The following is a 20,446-nucleotide window of genomic DNA, read 5'->3' on the forward strand; positions in this document are numbered from 1 at the left end:
CAGGGAAGGAAGGACTCCAATGATACCTAAAATTAAAGTTGCCAACAACCAGGTGGAAGAGAACTTGGGATAGGTAAAATATGACTTAGATAAATAAAGAAATATTTACTGTCTTTACACCATAGTGCTGTGACTTAAAATTGATAGCAGTAACACAGAAAACTAGTATTGTGAATCAGTGGAGCACCATAATTCACAATTTGTTCCAATCCTCTAACAACATCTTTGACACCTTTTAGTCATTTCTATACCCATGTCTATTCGCTTCTGTATTCATGCCTCGTCCAGCTCTTTCTTTTTTTTTTTTTATAAATTTTTTTTTAATGTTTATTTATTTTTGAGACAGAGACAGAGCATGAACAGGGGAGGGGCAGAGAGAGAGGGAGACACAGAATCTGAAACGGGCTCCAGGCTCTGAGCTGTCAGCACAGAGCCCGACGCGGGGCTCGAACTCACGGACCATGAGATCGTGACCTGAGCCGAAGTCGAACGCTTAACCGACTGAGCCACCCAGGTGCCCCATTGTCCAACTATTTCTTGTACTTATAATACTCTTGTTGATCAAATTGCTGTTCAAAATTCATCACCTTCTTGGGGCACCTGGGTGGCTCAGTTGGTTGAGCATCCGACTTCGGCTCAGGTCACGATCTCATGGTCCGTGAGTTCGAGCCCCGCGTCGGGCTCTGTGCTGACAGCTCAGAGCCTGGAGCCCGCTTCAGATTCTGTGTCTCCCTCTCTCTCTGCCCCTCCCCTGCTCATGCTCTGTCTCTGTCTCAAAAATAAAAAAATAAAAATAAATTCATCACCTTCTTTATAACAGAATTACAGCTCCATACTCTTTGCTGTGTGACTATACAGTGCCTCCCACTGTGGGCAGAGTATAGTTGCCTGTCACATTTTTGTTGGACTGGCCATGTGACTTGCTTTGAGAGTGCCAATGTAGAGAATATGAGCAGAAGCTTTACACCATATTGTACGATTTGGTCTGTCCCCTTGTGCTCTAATACCCACCAAGAGAAGAGCATGCCCTGGGAAGTTACTGCCTCTTCAGACAGGGCCCCAGAGGGAAGACAAGGGGAAAGAGACTTGAACCCAAATGAAAGCCTTTTGAATTCTACCTGGTCCAGCCTAGATTAGCCAAACTGTAGCCAGAGACCCATGAGAATGAAAGTAAATGGTTGTTGGTATAAACCACTGAGACTTTAAAATTATTTGTGGCACAGCCAAAAAAAAAAAAATTAAATTAAAAACATAAAAAAAGGACACAATATAGATGCTAGATGTTTTGACTGGACCGGCAGGGCACCTCACTCTTCCATCAAACACACTTAACTCTTAATCATCTAGATAAAATCCTGGTATCTTTTATGATCCAACTTAAATAATACCTCCTCTATGAAGCCTATAGGATTAGACCTTATCTCCTCTACACTCTACAGGGCAAAGAATCTTGTGTCTATTTTATTCATTGATATAAATCAAGCACCTAGAGCACTGCCTGGTACACAGAAGGCCCTCCATAAATATTTGCAGAATGGATGATATAACACACTAAACTGTTTTAAGTTCTATATCAAAATATATAGTCATGACATGATACTCTACATGGAAAACCCGACAGACTCCACCAAAAGTCTGCTAGAACTGATACATGAATTCAGCAAAGTTGCAGGGTACAAAATCAATATACAGAAATCGTCTGCATTTTTATACACCAATAATGAAGCAAAAGATAGAGAAATAAGGAATCTAATCCCATTCACAATTGCACCAAGAATCATAAAATACCTAGGAATAAACCTAACCAAAGATGTGAAAGATCTCTATGTTCAAAACTATAGAAAGCTTATGAAGGAAATTGAAAAAGATACAAAGAAATGAAAAACATTCCATGCTCATGGATTGGAAGAATAAATATTGTTAAAATGTGAATACTACCCAAAGCAATCTACACATTCAATGCAATCCCAATCAATTTGCAAGAGCATTCTTCTCAAAACTAGAACAAGCAATCCTAAGATTTGTATGGAACCACAAAAGACCCTGAATAGCCAAAGTAATACTGAAGAAGAAAACCAAAGTGGGAGGCGTCACAATCTCAGACTTCAGCCTCTACTATAAAGCTGCAATCATTAAGACAGTATGGTATTGGCACAAAAACAGACACATAGACCAATGGAATAGAGATCCCAGAATTGGATCCACAACTGTATGGCCAACTAATCTTTGACAAAGCAGGAAAGAGTATCCAGTGGAAAAAAAGACAGTCTCTTTAACAAATGGTGCTGGGAGAACTGGAGAACAACATGCAGAAGAATGAAACTAGACCACTTTCTTACAACATTCACAAAAATAAACTCAAAATGGATGAAGGACCTGAATATGAGACAGAAAACCATCAAAACCCTAGAGGAGAAAGCAGGAAAAAAACCTCTTTGACCTCAGCAACAGTAATTTCTTACATGACACATCTCCAAAGGCAAGGGAATTAAAAGCAAAAATGAACTATTGGGACCTCATGAAGATAAAAAGCTTCTGCACTGCAAAGGAATCAATCAACAAAATTAAAAGGCAATTGACGGAATGGGAAAAGATATTTGCAAATGACATACTGGATAAAGGGCTAGTATCCAAAATCTATAAAGAACTGACCAAACTCCACACCCGAAAAACAATCCAGTGAAGAAATGGGCAAAAGACATGAATGGACACTTTTCTAAAGAAGACATCCAGATGGCCAACAGGTACATGAAAAGATGCTCAACATCACTCCTCATCAGGGAAATACAAATCGAAACCACAATGAGATACCACCTCACGCAGGTCAGAGTGGCTAAAATGAACAAATCAGGAGACTATAGATGCTGGCAAGGATGTGGAGAAACAGGAACCTTCTTGCACTGTTGGTGGGAATGCAAACTGGTGCAGCCACTCTGGAAAACAGTGTGGAGGTTCCTCAAAAAATTAAAAATAGATCTACCCTATGACCCAGCAATACCACTGCTAGGAATTTACCCAAGGGATATAGGAGTACTGATGCATAGGGGCACTTGTACCCCAATGTTTATAGCAGCACTTTCAACAACAGCCAAATTATGGAAAGAGCCTAAATGTCCATCAACTGACAAATGAATAAAGCAGATATGGTTTATATATACAATGGAATACTACTTGGCAATGAGAAAGAATGAAATCTGGTCACTTGTAGCAACGTGGATGGAACTGGTGGGTATTATGCTAAGTGACATAAGTCAGGCAAAGAAAGACAGATACCATATGTTTTCACTCATATGTGGATCCTGAGAAACTTAACAGAAGACCAGGTGGGAGGGGAAGGGGGAAAAAAAGTTATGGAGAGGGAGGGAGGCAAACCATAAGAGACTCTTTTTTTTTAATTTTTTTTTAACGTTTATTATTGAGAGACAGAGAGACACAGAGTGTGAGCGGGGGAGGGATAGAGGGGGAGACAGAATCTGAAGTAGGCTCCAGGCTCTGCGCTGTCAGCACAGAGCCCGATGCGGGGCTTGAACTCACAAACTGCAAGATCATGACCTGAGCCGAAGTTGGTCGCTTAACCAACTGAGCCACCCAGACACCCCTAAGAGACTCTTAAATACTGAGAACAAACTGAGGGTTGATGGGGGGTGGGGGAGAGGGGAAAGTGGGTGATGGGCATTGAGGAGGGCACCTGTTGGGATAAGCACTGGGTGTTGTATGGAAACCAATCTGACAATAAATTATATTTAATGAAAAAAAAACCCAAAATATATAGTCACATTCCCGATAATCATGCTATTCTTTCCCACAGAGCTCTATGGGATCTCACAGGCCTCACTTCCAGGTTAAGGAGGTTGGGCTTTTAGGTACTTGGAAGCATCTGGAATGTCTGAGTAGGCAAGCAGAGTGCTTAGAATCAGAATTGGTTGCAAGTGACTGAGTATCCCCAAATAAAAGAGAAAAAGGTGATGTGTGTGTATGTACATATAAATTTTTTTAGATGAAGACAAAGGTAGTCTAAGAAAAATAATTCTGGTTGTTTCTCTTCATATTTTTTTTTTTAAGAAAGAGGTTTATTAAGTTGTAATTCACATATATATAATTCATCCACTTAAAGTGTACAATTCAATGGATTTTAGTATATTCCCAAAGTTGCAACCTTCACTGTTATCAATTTTAGAACACTTTTTTTTTTTTTTTTAGAAAGAGACTAAATAAGTGTGAGCAGGGGAGAGGGGCGGGGGGGGGAGAAGGAGGGAGGGAGAGAGAGGGAGAGAGAGAAAGAAAGAAAGAAAGAAAGAAACAAACAAACAAACAAACAGACAGACAGACAGAATATCCTAGGGAGGCTCCATGCTCAGGGCGGATCCTGATGCAGGACTCGATCCCCCAACGCTGGGATCACGACCTGAGCCAAAATCAAGAGTCAGATGCTCAACCAACTGAACCACCCAGGAGCCCCCATCTTCATTATCTTAAAAAGAAACTCCATACTCATTAGCAGTCACTTCCTATTTCCCACCAACAGTCTTCCCACCCTCTCCACCCCACCTCCAGCCCTAGGCAACCAGTAATTTACACTCTGTAAATTGCTATTCTATAAATACTCTGTATAGATATGCCTCTTCTGGACATTTCATATAAATGGAATCATACAATATGTGGTCTTTTGTGACTGGTTTCATTCAGCATAACGTTCTCAAGGTCCTCTTGTCATTTTCAAATGTAGATATGATCCCATTAAAACATATGTAATAATTAAGAGCACAGACTACAAAGTCAGACTGCCCAGGTTTATTTATTTATCTTTAAACTTTTTTTTTTTTTTTTAACGTTTATTTATTTTTGAGACAGAGAGAGACAGAGCATGAACGGGGGAGGGTCAGAGAGAGGGAGACACAGAATCTGAAACAGGCTCCAGGCTCTGAGCTGTCAGCACAGAGCCCGACGCGGGGCTCGAACTCACGGACCGCAAGATCATGACCTGAGCCGAAGTCGGCCGCTTAACCGACTGAGCCACCCAGGCGTCCCACAGACTGCCCAGATTTATATCCTATCTCCATCCCCTATTAGAATTATATGATTTAAGGTGAGTTACTCAACTTCCCTGTGCCTTAATCTCCTCATCTGTAAAATGGATATAATAATAGAACTTGCCTCATAGGGTCATAGTGAAATTGAAATGAGTTAATAGGTAAAGCACTTAGAATAGTACCTTACACATAGTAACCATTATACTGATGTTGGCTGCTATTATTATTATCTGTGTTAAAGAGAAGGGGATCATGGATAAATATTCTTCTCAAAATCTTTTTCATAGCTTTGGGATATGTTTTGGTATATTGTAGGGTTGAAAGTAAGTGTCTCCGTAGGAAGAAATGGGGAATGACTGCTAATGAGTACAGAATTTCTTTTTTAGGGTGAAGCAAACGTTCTTGGATTAGATAGTGGTTATGGTTGCATAATTTATGAATACACTCCAAAAAAACATATTCAATCATACACTTTAAGAGGGTGAATTTTATAGTTTCTGAATGGTTATCTCGATTTTTACAATTGTCTTTCCTATTTCCAAAATTGCTACACTTGAAGCAAAATAGTGAAGGCATATATGAATATTCTGCCTTGAAAAAGGCTAGAAATTTAAATAGCTTCCCTACTCTGCCCATACACCACTTTCCCCCACAGTTTTTCCTGTGCTTCATGTCTTAAAAATGTTCTATATTTGTGTTTTATACCTGCTATGAACTGCAGATGGTGGGTAAATAAACTGTGTTTGATTACATGGACCTTACTGGGCAGAGCTACAAAAAAGAGCAAATTTAAAAAGAGAAATCATACTAACTTGTATTAAGTAGTAACCACATCATAACAGTTAAGAGCTCAGACTCTAAAATTAAAGAGAATTATGTTCGATTTCTGGTTCCACCATTTGTCAAGCTATGTACGTGGGGCAAGTTACTTAAAGAACTCTGAACCTTAGTTTCCTCATGAGTAAACTGAAGATAATAATAGTAATTTATTTTATAGGGTGTTAGGAGGATTAAGTTTAATCATGTAGATAAAACATTGAATACACTTCCTGGCAAATAGTATGTACTCATAGATTTTGTAAATGTCAGCTATGAGCAGGATGATGATGATGATGATGATAATGAAGGACGAGGAGGGGTAAGAGAACCATCATCATCACTCAAACTGACTGTAACATGAAAAAGACAGAGGAGGCAGCAACTTGGGGGGGGGGGGGCGGGAGGGCTCACTGCCCAAAATTGCTACAATCTTCTTGAGAAGGGGGAACAACGTGATTCTGTGGTTACTGGTCACAAGGACAAAGCAACTGACACCCCCTCTACTCTAAGCTCTAAATGAGCTGTGTATTCACAACAGACCCACAAGGATTTGGCAGCAGTTTATGAACGAGATCCCTGCATATGGGTCCAAGCAAACCTTTGCCAAATGCCTTCCAGGGATAGAAGAGGGATGTGAAATTAATTTATTTACTCTTCTAAAAAAAATCCTGAACTTCTAGAGGCATCACTGACACTAAATCCTTCAAATACATCAACCTTTTAAAAATTGCTCTTTGGGGGGCACCTGGTTGAGCAACCGGCTCTTGATTCTGGCTCAGGTCGTGATCTCACCGTTCGTGCTCCCACGCTGACATTGCAGAGCCTGCTTGGGATTCTCTCTCTTCCTCTCTCTCAAAATATATAAATAAGCATTAAACAATTATTTAAAAATTGCTCTTTGGGGCTGAAATGACCAAGTTTGAGATTGCCATTGCCCTACTTTAGACTCTCACCACCTTTCCTTTGGGACTACTGTGACATCTTCCTAACTGGTTCCCTACCAGTCTCGTCTCCTGTTCTAGTTTCCACACTGTGACTAGGATTCTCTTTTTAAACACAAAATTCTATCAGTCTCTGCTGCTTGAAGTTCCACAAGGGATTCCCAATCATCACTTGTGGAAGTATCTAAAACTCCTCTGCAGACTGTACAAAGCTCTTCGTGACCTAGTCCCCGCTCACAAGTTCAGCCTCATTTCCAGACACGCTCCACCGCCCATATACCCTAAACTCTAGCCTCACTAAAATGCTGGCAGCACTCTGCAAGTCACTACAGTTTTACAACACACATTATTACAATCTAATAATCTACAGCTTGCTTTTCAAACACATGATCTCATGTATGTGTTGTTGCCATCTGCAATCAGATGTGAATGTGAGGTGCTTATTTTTATTGCTACTTGACCACCGCAAGGAACAACAATCAGTAAACTATCAAATCGCTCTGATTAACACTTTAATTGTGAATAATAAATATGCTTTACTTTGTTAGTTTTTAGAGTCACCAGAAGAGTAAAAAGACCAAGCCTAACTTGCACCTACAGAGTGTAATAGAGTCTGAACATTCTGGTAAAAGCACAGAGATTCATTCTTTTATTATCAATGCCTGAAAGCACACCTCTTAAAATAAGCAGGTAGCCTTATAATAGTTACTTAAAATACTTAAATTGATTACATGCCTTTCTCATTCTGTGTTTAAGATTTTTAGCCTTGGTTTATTAACCATTTGGCTTTGAAACCAGATGAAAATATTGACACTGAGATACTGTATTCTTACAATCTTCAAGTCACTGAATACATAAATCCAAGCACCGCTTCGTACTTCCACGATATTCATTCCTTGTACTTTAATACTGACTCACTGCCCTACAGAACTATCACAGGTGACTAGCAGCTCAAGGCAGCAAGTCTACAAGAAAAACGAGACAAAACTGGACTTCTTCATGTCTACAGTGGTCCAGCTTTCATAATTACTAAACAACACCAACGACACCTAGGCGGCAGCAGCAAGAAGTAATGAAAACTCTGGTTTTGGAAAATGTATACACTAGTATATGCCACAGTCCCGCTAGCTGCTCGAGAATACAGGACCCCAACAGCCACTAACCAACGTCTGGTTTTAGTGTAAACTCATTCTCCTCCTACCTGACCCTTAGGGGATTCTGTTTCCTGATAAGCAGATCTAAACTGTAAGACAATAATATCCCAAGGAGGTTCTGGCACTGAGCCCCAGAAATCCTTAAAGCAACAAACACTGTCTAAAAGAAGAAAAGCAGACTACTCACTGCCTTCGCCGTTCTCTCCACTAACTCTAGGGAACACAGAAATGCCTTGCCAATTAGAAGTTATAAAATTCTTTCTGAGGCTAAATGTTTTGAAATATGGAGAGTCTGTTGATAACGTCATTCCCTGTCACCTGGGATGTTTTGGAAGGCTCCAGACCAAGCAGTATGTGGGCCAGTGAATCCTTTCTATTTCTGGAAGCTGAATAACTTGGAATCTCCTGTAGTGACTGACAGATTAAAAGGGTAACTTAACTGACATTAGGTCAATAAAGTTAAGTAAAAAACCATTTTAAAAATCCAGAATGTGGGAAACTAGAAGATAAAAGCCCAGTTTCTTCAATAAAATAAACTGTAACTAAAAAATTAAAGTGAAAAAGTAAGGAGGACTTATCAATTAAAAACCACCTAAGAAACACAGTCATTAAATGCAGTATGTGCCCATTTCTTGGATCCTGATTCAAACAATTGTTTAAAAAATTGAAACAAATGAGGAATTTTAATTTATTTTTTTAATGTTTATTTATTTTTGAAGGAGAGAGAGACAGAGTATGAGCAGGGGAGGGGCAGAGAGAGGAAGACACAGAATCCGAAGCAGTCTCTGTGTCTTCTGAGCCACCCAGGCGCCCCTCATTTTTGCAAATCTTAAATACTTCCTGAGGAGAAAGGTTGAAAAGCCAAAGCACGCTACCCAGATGGAAAGTTTCAGAGCCCATCCTTTCTGAGGTGCCACCTGCTCTGTCTGCAGCAGTTGGTGCAGGATCTGGAGAGGAGCCCCCACAGAGGGTTCAGGCTCCAGGAAAAATCCTCCCGTGCTCTCCACAACCCAGAGCACTGGTGAATAAATAACATGGCATGCGTGAGAAAAGGACAGTCCTCAATAACCCTGAGATTGTGTGTCACTTCTTGTCTCAGTTACCTGCTTACCTGAGGCCTACTACATATGGCATGCTGGTTAAGAGCACGGGCTTTGGGTTGGGTGGCTCAGTCGGTTAAGCCTCCGACTTCATCTCAGGTCATGATCTTGTGGTTCATGGGTTCGAGCCCCGCATTGGGCTCTGTGCTGACAGCTTAGAGCCTGAAGTCTGCTTCGGATTCTGTGTGTGTATCTCTCTCTCTGCCCCTCCCCCAGTAGTGTTCTTTCTCAAAAATAAATAAACATTAAAAAAAAAAGAGCATGGGCTTTGGAGATAGATACGGGTCTGAGATTCTAGCTCTTACCACTTAAAAGCAGTATAACTTCAGGGCAAGTTTCTCAACCAATTTTTTTTTTCTTTAAGTAGGCTCCACACCCAATGTGGGGCTTGAACTCAAGGCCTTCACATTAAGAGTCACATGCCCTACCGACTGAGCCAGCCAGGTGCCCCTCTCAACCAATCTGTACCTTAGTTTCTCCATATGTATGATGACGATTACACTGGCACCTTCTTATAAAACCACTGTAAAGATTAAATGAGGATATATTTTTTGGTATGGTGACTGGCTAAAATACTAGCTGCCATTATGATATTAGTATTGCTGTTTTATATTCCTTCCCTTTCATTTGAATTCAGACTGTGAAACCCAGTAAAATAAAAGATGAAATATTCACAATTATATTTTTTTAATGTTTAGTTTTGAGAGAGAGAGAGAGAGGGAGAATGTGAGGGGGAGAGGCAGAGAGAGAGGGAGGGAAACAGAGGATCAGAAGCATGCTCTGCACTGACAGCAGACAGCCTACTGTGGGGCCTGAACTCACAAACCATGAGATCATGACCTGAGCCAAAGTTGGACATTTAACTGACTGAGCCACCCAGGCACCCCCATAATTATAATTAATAGTATACTTATTGCTATCATTATTGCTGTAGAAAAGAAAGCTGACGAATGATGAGAGTAGAAAATGGCGACATAAAAGTAAATATATATATATAGATTTGGATCAGACTTGAGGGCCAGGCAGTGGTTTAAGATTTATTGGGGGGAACAGTGGGTAACAAGTATTGAACACTAGAGTAATAAACAAAAGCAGTATTTCAGGACAATGAGTCAGAAAATGGTCTGTACAAGACAAACTGGGTCTGTGACACTGGCCTCCAGGGCAACTCTGTGACGCATTTGCGGCAACTTTTTTTAGCGCCCTATACTGTGCTACCACCAATATAATCTGAGGTCTCGCTTTATAATAAAGTAACCAGGTATATGCAACATGAGTGTTCATCATGACAATCCTGAACTGGATCCAGAAACGGCAGAAACGCCAAAAGGTTTCTGCGTTCCTGGGGATGGGAAGGCAGAATAAACTAGAAAGTGGGAGGACATGGGGCGTGAGGCTGGGGAGTTCAGCACAGGCCGACACATCCATTGCAACTTTTCCTGCTGATGGGGCAGATCATTTATCCTAAGAGAATCACCTCATGAAAACAATGCAGAGTGTGTGCCTGGCCCACAACCCATGGCTAGAACGTCAGCACTGATTATTCTCTCCGGGGCCCTCCTCCCACCATGTGCTTGTCAGCAACACGGACACCCACACTCCACTCTCAGAAACCCTACACTCCACAAGAACTGCTGAAACAGGGGTAGAAAACTTAGCTCTGTGGCTGGTTGAAGGTTACGTATGCAAGGTCAAGGAGGAAACGGGGATTCTACTGGCTTATTGGACCCATGTATTTAAAGGAGGCCGAGAGGACTTTCTTTCCTCACCCCTCCCTTAGATTTCCTTGCTGTGTATCACAGAGCTGCCTCTTTACAGACTGATTCATTTTACGGCTTCCATTTGTTGAGAGCACACTATGTGCCGGCCACCTGCCTGGGATTTATCAGTGAACAAAAGAAGATCCCTGCCATTGAAGGACTTCCTCCTTGAGGGATGGGGAAGGCAGACAGCATTTTAGGAAATGACAGGTGTTAGGTAGGACAAAATGAAAAACAAAACCAAAAAATAGTAGACAAAGGGATGGGGAGTAAGAAGGGGAGGGCAGTTGGATGTGGAATCTTTCAGCTAACAGGAATGTTAACCTGGAAATTCTCACTTCCTGCTATTTATTACCACTCCCTCACCACTCAGCACATAGCAGGTGATGAGGGAAACAAGACAGCTGTATTGGGTTTATTTCAGAGTCAAAAGAAGATAAATTACAACTATATTCTCCATATTTTTCTTTTCCGAAAATGGCCTAAAGAAGGAAAGTCCTAAATGAACCGAAGCAAAGTGACATCAGACAGACTTCTCCCCTTCTCCTGCGCCGTTAGTCTTCGGTCTATCAGCATTTGGGCTTCAACTGCCCCATATTCGGAGAGTGAGACTGGGCTCTCTGTGCACAATGGCTCCCCCAGGCATAGCCTGTTCAGAATTTCTAAGTAACCAGCATGCATTTACTTCACCCCATAAGTTACTCCTATCTTTTTGCCTTTTTTCAGAGGATCAATCAAAGCGACAAGAGTTGACGGCCTAACCTTGAAAGAGGAAGGGGGATACAGTTATATATAGCCCAAATTTAAGTGCATTCTCCTCCTCCACAAACACGTCCCCTCCTTCTGCCCCTCCCCCAGAAAAGGCCAGAGAGAGAGAAATAACCAACATTTTTCCAAGTTGGTGCTAAAAGTCAGGACGAAAGAATTGCTTTTCTATATTTCTGCAAATGTTCTACAATGAAGATGTATAGTTTTTATAATTGGGAAAAAATAGCTACTTAAAAAAGAAACCCAACCATATACCAGAAGAGATGGCCATGCCAATCAATTGCCCAACTCCCCAGGAGTTACGGTTGCCGAAGAGCTAAAGTATCTCAATAGCCTGCGAGATATACTTGGATAAGATTTATACCTGGAGTAGAGACGGATCCACAGAGTAAGCAAACTATAATTTTACAGGTCTTCTATTTACAATCATGCTGACAGCCCCAGCTGTGATGCTGAATATGGCTCTTTTTCCCATTCTTCACACCAGCTATTTAAATTCTGACTCTTAACAGGAGGAAAGGCTGATCTAATGGTGAAATAAGCTTATATTAGAAACATGAGATGTTTACCATAAATTTATATAAGTAGGGCTCAGAAGTACTGAAGACTCTTATTCCTCTTCTTTTGCTTAAAACGTAACCTTAGCATAGGCCTAGAGTCTGGGTACGCACCTTCCCGATGCCGTCTTAGCTCTTTGGAGACAAATCCTGAAAAAGTAGCTGATAAGGCTTAATGCTCATTTATGATGAAAACGTTCAATAAACTAGGACTAGAGGAGAACACCCTAACTTGACACAGGTACATCTAAAACCAGGGGTGCCTGGTGAAGATCCAACTCTTGATTTCAGCTCAGGTCATGATTCCAGGGTTGTGAGATTGAGCCCCATGTCAGGTTCTACAACAAGCATGGAGCCTGCTGAGATTCTCAGTCTCTCTCTCTCTCTCTCTCCCTCTACCCCTCACCCCAGCTCGTGCACTCTCTCTAAAAGGAAAAAAAAGAGTCTGAAACCTAAAACAAATAATATATGAAGTGGAAAAACTTTAGACTCACTCTCTTAAAGACTGAAAACAAGACAAAGACACCACTAGCATAGCAACTATTTTGACATAGTCCTGGAAGTTGCAGCCAATGCAGGAATATAAAGTATAAGGATGGGAAAGAAGCAATAAAACTATCATTATTTTCAGAGCACCTAGGTGGCTCAGTTGGTTAAGTGGCCAACTCTTGATTTCAGCTCAGGTCATGATCTCGTGGTTTGTGAGTTCAAGCCCTACGTCGGGTTCTCTGCTGTCAGCATGGAGCCCACTTCACATTCTCTGTTTCCAGCTCTCTCTGCCCCTCCCCCACTCTCTCTTGCATGCACGTGCTCTCTCTCTCTCTCAAAAATAAAAAAACATTAAAAAACAACTATCATTATTTTCAAAGAATGTGATTAACTATGGCAGGGGGCGGGGGAGGGGGTGACCCAGAAATCAGCTATTTGTATGAGATGGGGAAGAAAGGCTGTCAGATACAAGATCATACAATAATCAACACCATTTCTCTTAAACTACCCATAGCCAAATAGGAAATAATAATGGAGACATGATTCACAATAGCAACAAAAACTAGGAAGTATTTAGAAATTAGTTTAACCAAAAATGCCCCCCTAGACTCTTATGGAGAAAAATTTTAATTTCTAATAAAGGATTTAAAAATGAGTTGATGAAGTATTTAGGGATAAAAAGGCAACTAACTCAAATGGGTCAGGAAAAAAAAAACATGCATAGAAATACAGCAGAGGGAGTAATAAAGCAAATATGGCAAAATGCTAACTTTTGGTACATCTAGGTAAGGAATATACAGGAGCTCTTTGTACTAACCTTAGAACTGTTCTGTTAGTTTTAAATTTTTTCCAAATAAAACAAAATTCTTTTTTTAAAAAAAGCTGAATAAATGGAGAGACAAATTACATGCTCTTGGAGGAAATGAGTTAATATCAAAAAGATGTCAAACCTCTCTGAAATAATTTATAAATTCAATGTAGTCCCAATAAAAATTTCTTAAAAATAAAATGTTTGAGGAACTTATAAACTTAATTCCAAATTTTATATGGGAAAATAATGGTCCAAGAATAGCTAATTAAACTTAAAAATGAAGAACAGAGACAGGACAGTTACCAGTCATGAGAACTTACTACAAAATCATTGCAATAAAACATAGAGCAATAACTGGCAAACTAATGGAACAGAAGAGAGGCTGAGAGACAGACCGGTTGTATCCATGGAAACCACTGATGAGAGACAGGGTACCACAATTCAATGGAGGAAAGCATGGATGTTCTTGGAGATATTGTTGGAAATATTGCCTCATTAAATAAAGAGTAAGAGGACTGGATCCCTATCTAACATCACATGCAATGAGGGCTCTCGATGAGTTACAGAAATAGCTACTGAAAGGGACTTCTTAAAACTCCACAAGTATTAAACATGTCAAAGAATTTCTTTGATTACATCAGAATTAAGAATGTTTCTTTAAAAAAAAATTTTTTTTAACATTTGTTCATTTCTGAGAGAGAGAGAGACAGAGACAAAGAGCATGAGTTGGGGAGCGCAGAGAGAGGAGACAGAAAAAGACAGTGCTGTCAGCACAGAGCCCGACACGGGGCTTGAATACACAGAGCACGAGATCATGACCTGAACCTACGTTGGACACTTAACCAACTGAGCCACCCAATTGCCCCAGAATGTTTCCTGATCAAAAGACAACAAAGGCAAAATTAACAGCTGACCAAGGAGAAGACATCTGCAAAGTCTAAACGTGAACAATGCAGATAGCAACTCCAGCAGAAAATGGGCAAAGATATGAATAGGCAATTTATAGAAGAAGCTATTATATTTAAGAGATGTTCAAAATCCTTACTAACCAAAGAAACACAAATTAAAATGATAAGAGGTCACTTTGTATTTACAAGATTAGAAAAGATGTACAGCTGGAAAAAGCTTAGTGCTGTTGGGATGTGAGGGTATAGGAACCCTCCAACACTTCTGGCAGAAGAGAGACTGGGGCCACCACTGTGGAGGGGAATCTGGCACTATTTAATCAAATTCATTATATGCAAGCCCATTACCCTTCTGAGTATATACTCACAGCTTTATAAGCGGGCAGGTATGAAGATGCTCATGGCAGCAGTATATATGTCTTAGGGAGTAGGGATAACCTGAGTATCTATCACACAGACAGCAGATAAGTAAAATTGTGGTTTGAGCACACGGCATGGAGTATAAGACATCAGTCAAGAACAAAGAATTAGACGTGCACATAGAAACAGATGGATCTTCAAAACAGTACTTAGAGAAAAAAAGAAGTGAAATGAAATGCAACATTATAAATCGAAATACATATAAAACAAACATCACCACTTTGCAAGAGCCTATACGGACAAAAAGAAACACATGTGCATTAGAACAAGTACCTACGAGACACACGGCGAATGGGAAGGGGATAAGGGAGTTAAAAGCAAAAGAAATCTTTCAGACTCCTTGCATGTTAAAAAAGAATCCAATGACCTATGATAAATATAAAATTAGAATTGTTTCCTTCCCCAAAGTTTCCAACTTTCCTAACAACAAAAGCTACTTGGCTTGCCAGCTCTGTTGATGAGTAACAGCTCTTCATCCTTTTTCAAGCAGGAAGAGAAAATTCAGGGATCAGCAGAGTACTAAAGGGATCAGCAGAGATTATTCACGAAGCAGTGTTTTTGTTCTCATGACCTGACAACCTGACCGAAAAGAACTGATTACCTCTTGATTTGGAGTGATTCAGCTAAAGGCGGGTCAGAATCAAGTTTTCAGGTCATTTTGAAGCTATTTACTTTTAGAACCCCGTTGTAGGCAATCCCCTAGCCTCCCCAGAGAAATATTACATGCTACCTAAAATCTTAAAATTCTAGAGCTAGAAAGGACCTGGTTATTCTACAGATGAGGAAACTAAGGCCCTGAGAAGGGTTACGGTTTAGGGTCACACAGCTAGCATGAAAAGGAAGGCCTTCCTGACTCTGCCCTGTCCCCATTTTGTTCTCACCCAGCAGTCAGAGGGAGCCTGTCAAACTTAAGTCATCATGAGCAACTCTGTTCAAAACCCTCTACTGGCTTCTTCCCCCTCACTCAGAGTCAAGGCCAAAATCCTTACAATGGCCTACACTGATGTGCCCCTTCCCACTCCACCACCTCTCATCTGCTGCTGCTTTTCCCTCACCCACTTTGGCACTGCGTGGCCGCTACGCCTCGCCATCCCTCACGCATGCCAAACATGTGCAGCATCGGGGCCTGGAACTTGCTCATCCCTCTGTTCCCCCCCCCCCCCCACCCTCACCCTCTCAATTCCTTCAAGTCCTAGATCAAAAGTGATCTTAGCAGAGGCCTCCTGCCCACCCCCTCACCCATAGACTTATGCTTTCCCACTTACACCTCTTTCAAGTTCTCCATAGCACTACGATCACATGACAGTCTATCCATTCACATTTTTATCTGTCTGCCTCCACTCCACTAGAATTCTATGGCTTTGTTTCATTCACAGCTGTATCCCCAGCACCTAGAACAGTGCCTGGTGGACAGGGGTGCTCAATGAACATGTAGTGAATGAATCAACAAATCAGAACCAAAATCCAGGAGTTCAGACTTGAGACCCCCAGTGTGATGCCCTATTTGCTCCACCATGCTGCCTCAGTTTCGGTGGTTACATCCTTCAAGTTAGGAAGCCCTAAAATCTAAAAATGAAATAATACATTTTAGCTACTCTATGTTTATTTTATCTCCTGTGGCTGACTTTTATAGCATCAAGGATAAAGCACCCAACCAAAAGTTAACACCTTTGGTTTAAGGGCCCTTTTATTATAGAGCTGTTCTGTGATGCTGCTACTTTAGGTTTCTGCCTTTCCAGGTGAGAGACTAATATCTCATAATTTTTTTAAGTAAGCTCTATGCCCAATGTGGGACTTGAACTCACAACCCTGAGATCAAGAGTCACATGCTCTACCAACTGAGCCAGCCAGATGCCCCTGAAATCTCATCATTAACACCTGACCAACAAGACTACATTATCCAATCTTGAAAATTAGTTTATCCACATATCTTCCTAAGCTGAGCATAAGAAATTATTTAATATTAATTCGACGGTTGTTGTGAAACTTTTCATAAGTATTCTGAATGAATGCTCAGGACACTTTAGGTAAAAACCAATCCCAGTAGAGAATGTCAAAGCAGATAATCCCATTAACAATGCTATGTTGTAGGCAATAAATTGACTTCAGAAACAGGATAATAAACCTAGAGAATAGTTCAAGCCTTATACTGGGAATAGGCATGCAAGTTTCCATCTGCATTCCACTGTAGTTGTTTTTATCATTAAAAAAAAAATCCTCACAATGTAAAAAGGATCTGCAATTTGAAACATCACTGAAGTATCTCAAATTTGAAAAGTAGCTTTTTGCTAATTTTAGCCCAATCCTGTAAAGTGGCAAGGTTGAGGGCAATAAGACATTTGAAGATTCACCATGCATCCTACGAAAGGATTTCCTTCTGAGGCAGAGATAAGTGAGTTTGCTGGCTCTCAAGGCTTCCTCGACTGCAGCCTCCAAGTACACAGGAGATAAAAACCTAAACGCAGTCCACTGAACCCTTTTTTCAGAACCAGAGTCTCAAGGAGTCTTGCACTATGTTCTAAAAATGAACGCCCACCCTTAGTGTTTAGGAGATCCTACATGGTGACTCAAGAATTAGGATTTGTCAGATTCTTTAAGGGGAGAAGAAGTGGTGTAAGTTCAAGCAATGCTTGAAGGAGGCTCTGAACTGCAATGTGGATGAAAGAGGAACGGGAAAGCGTCTCTGTGGGAAAGAGGGCCACTCAGAAGGAGCCAGAGAAAAAGGAAACAAGAAGTGGGAAAGGCTCTGCTTTAGGGCCACAAGGCAAAATAAAGAACTTGTACATATTTGGACAGATTGTCTATAAAGATTATTATATCTCAGCCGAAAATACACACAATAGGAGCACTACAGAAATGACATCTTATCACATTTCCTGAGGCAGAATGTTCTCAGTTTATTGCAAAAGTTATCTGTGCACCGCATACACCCCACTCCCAGGTCAGATTTTAGCTGTTCTCACAAAGCACCCCATTCCAGTCTCTGAACGTCACTGAACACCGAAGTATCTGTAATTTTTAAACGCTTGATGCTTTTATTTTAAGCAATTCAGATCTGTGTGTTGAATCTCCTTTTCATTTGATTGATATGATTGATTTCTATGAACTGCACTATGGCTGAGAGGCTATTACGTATGGCATTTGGCACTGCTGAGATTAAAAAAGTAATCAAAGGTTGTACATTATTTCTAAGAAACTGATGGTATCATACTGTTATTTATTTCAGATTTCTTAAAGGACCTTTCTTTGTTTGATTATATATCTTCCAATTAAAAAGCAGGACAGAGGGGCGCCTGGGTGGCTCAGTCGGTTAAGCGTCCGACTTCGGCTCAGGTCATGATCTCGTGGTCCATGAGTTCGAGCCCCGCGTTGGGCTCTGTGCTGACAGCTCAGAGACTGGAGCCTGTTTCAGATTCTGTGTCTCCCTCTCTCTCTGACCCTCCCCCGTTCATGCTCTGTCTCTCCCTGTCTCATAAATAAACATTAAAAAAAATTTTTTTTTAAATAAAAAATAAAAAGCAGGACAGAAAAAAAATTGTCTTAAAGTAGGCATGTTTAATTTGGCTTGACACCTATTGAAATCATTTCAAAATGGAAACCTGTCCACATCAAATAAATTAAGCACCCAGGAAAAAAAAAAAAAGAAAAAGAAAAATCACTTTTCACTTCTGTAGGCCAATGCTGATAAAGTGACTTGTTTTATGAAAACTCTGTGTTGTCACAATGAGTGGCAGTTTCCAAATTAACACATAAAGTCAGGAGATGGAAACGGGCTAGAGATCCTTTAACTCAATAATTTAGAGAAAGACAGGTGGGGAGGGATAAACTAACTCGCTCATCACCTGGAATCTATTCCTGTTGTGAGGGTCATCAACACAGCACTAACTGAGAACGCACACCTGTCCGGTGCCAGGGACTTCGTCTGCCAAATGCAACTAGGGGTTAATCAGTGCTACTCTCCCCCCTGGAACTCAGCTATTTCAAACAACTGGAGCTAAACTATGCTCAAACCCTAAACATTAAGCCTGCCACCGGCTTGCCACATACCACAGCATCACTAATTAGGTAAAGAAAGTGTTTCAACACAAGATCCGCAAATTACTGTAAAGTAGGCAAGTTACCGATATAACAGAATCACGTTGGGAGAGCCATTCATTATTGCCTGATGAAAATAAAGGATAATGAGGTTGCATTTAAAGCGGGGTGGGTTTTTTTCTTTTTTGCACTTAAAAACGAACTCTACACCCCAAGCATTCTCCACAGCACCTAATGTGCAGCAGACCTGACCAGTCTGTAACCCCAATATTCCTTTACGCAACTGACAGCACCGTCACCCTTTTCAAGGTTAAGCGCTTTGAGAAACTGATGCCTGGTGGACGTCAGGACCTGCGGCAGGAATGTAGGTGTGCGCGGGTAACAGCAAAACTCCAGCATAACCAAACATGCATCTCTAGCCAAACAGGTCTTACTCTTGCCTCGGAAATCATCCCTCCCTGCCTCCCTGACACAGAATCACGGACTCCCATACCGACTGGATGGGACTCTGGGCAAGCCAGAAGATTTCTTCATCTGTAAAATCAGGGGGCTGGGCTAATGCCGGATTCTTTCCCAGCTCCCAAATTCCGCCTCATTGCCCGAGTGGCAAGGCGGTGCAGTGAAAAGAGCCCCGGGCTTGACACCGTTTAACGAGCCCACGGCCGCTTCCCCTTGACTGCCGGCCGCCCAGCCTCTGCCACTCGCCGGGACCTCACAGGGCGGGACCCGACCCGGGCTCCGAGGAGGGCCGGCGCCCCCCACCCCCGTCCCCCGGGGGGCTCCCGGCCACGGCAGCGGCCGCCTCGGGGAAACGGGTGGCGCAGGCCGGACCGCGAGGCGCGTCCCTCGGGGTTCGGGTCCCCTCCGCCCGCCGCCCCGGGTCAGCGACTCGTGCTCCCCGCCCGGCCCTGACCTGCTCTCCGCCGCCCAGCGGTCCCTCGGCGCGGCGGGCAGCTGGCTGCGGCTGCCCGTCCCGGGCCGCTGTCACCTCCGCCCCTGGAAGCGGCGGGCGGGCCGATCCGGTGTGACTCAGCGCCGCCGCCCCGCCTCCCGCCTCCCCGCCTCCCGCCCCGGCTTCCGCCTCTCTCGGCCGCGCGGCCCTGGGGCGCCTCTGTCCCCGCGCGCCCACCTCCGGGAGCCCGCCCCGCGCTCGCGCCCCCTGCCGGCCCGCCCGCCCTGCGGCGTCAGAGGGGGCGGCGCTCCGAAGGCCTCTGGCCGGGGAAACTGAGGCACGCGCCGGCGCGGCCCGGGCTCCCGCTGCCTCCCAGGCGTTCGGCCCTGCGTGCGGCTCCGGCTCGGAGCGAGTCCCTCACCCCACCTGGCCCTTCAGCCTGGAAAAGAGGCGAAATGCCACTGAGGGAAGGCCCTTTCGGTTCCTGCCTGTGGTGGCGTCCTCTTTGCCGCCCCGAGGCAGTTTCCTTTATCACGTTACACAAGGTTGACGCGCGCCTCTGGCTGTCCCATTTTTCCCCTGAGGAAAGTCTCTCAGGACAACTCCGAGAATTTAAAAGCGAGGAGTAACACAATGTAAGGACTGGGCGGGGCTGAGAGACCGCTTTTAACTTGTTCGCGAATCCTCGCAGGATTCCCTTTGTGTGGTAAAGGCCACAGAGTCCCGCTGCTGGCCTGTCGCTTGAATTTGTGTGCCTTCCGTTTC

General features: G+C 42.6%; 1 protein-coding gene across 5 annotated transcripts in view; it reads right to left on the reverse strand.

Moving 5' to 3' along the window:
- The window catches only part of LOC102972735 (dynamin binding protein), a 115,475-nt gene extending 95,655 nt beyond the window's left edge, over positions 1–19,820 (reverse strand). For 3 of the 5 annotated variants that reach the window (XM_042960082.1, XM_042960086.1, XM_042960085.1), the window contains exon 1: positions 19,703–19,820. The gene's annotated coding sequence lies outside the window, so the exon portion shown is untranslated. Of the gene's footprint in view, positions 1–587; positions 607–19,282; positions 19,634–19,702 lie in introns of those variants that run through there. The other 2 variants (XM_042960083.1, XM_042960084.1) reach the window with 2 other exon arrangements.
- Positions 19,821–20,446: the final 626 nt, after the last annotated feature.

This window comes from Panthera tigris, chromosome D2 (genome assembly GCF_018350195.1).
Source record: "Panthera tigris isolate Pti1 chromosome D2, P.tigris_Pti1_mat1.1, whole genome shotgun sequence".
NCBI lineage: Eukaryota > Metazoa > Chordata > Mammalia > Carnivora > Felidae > Panthera > Panthera tigris.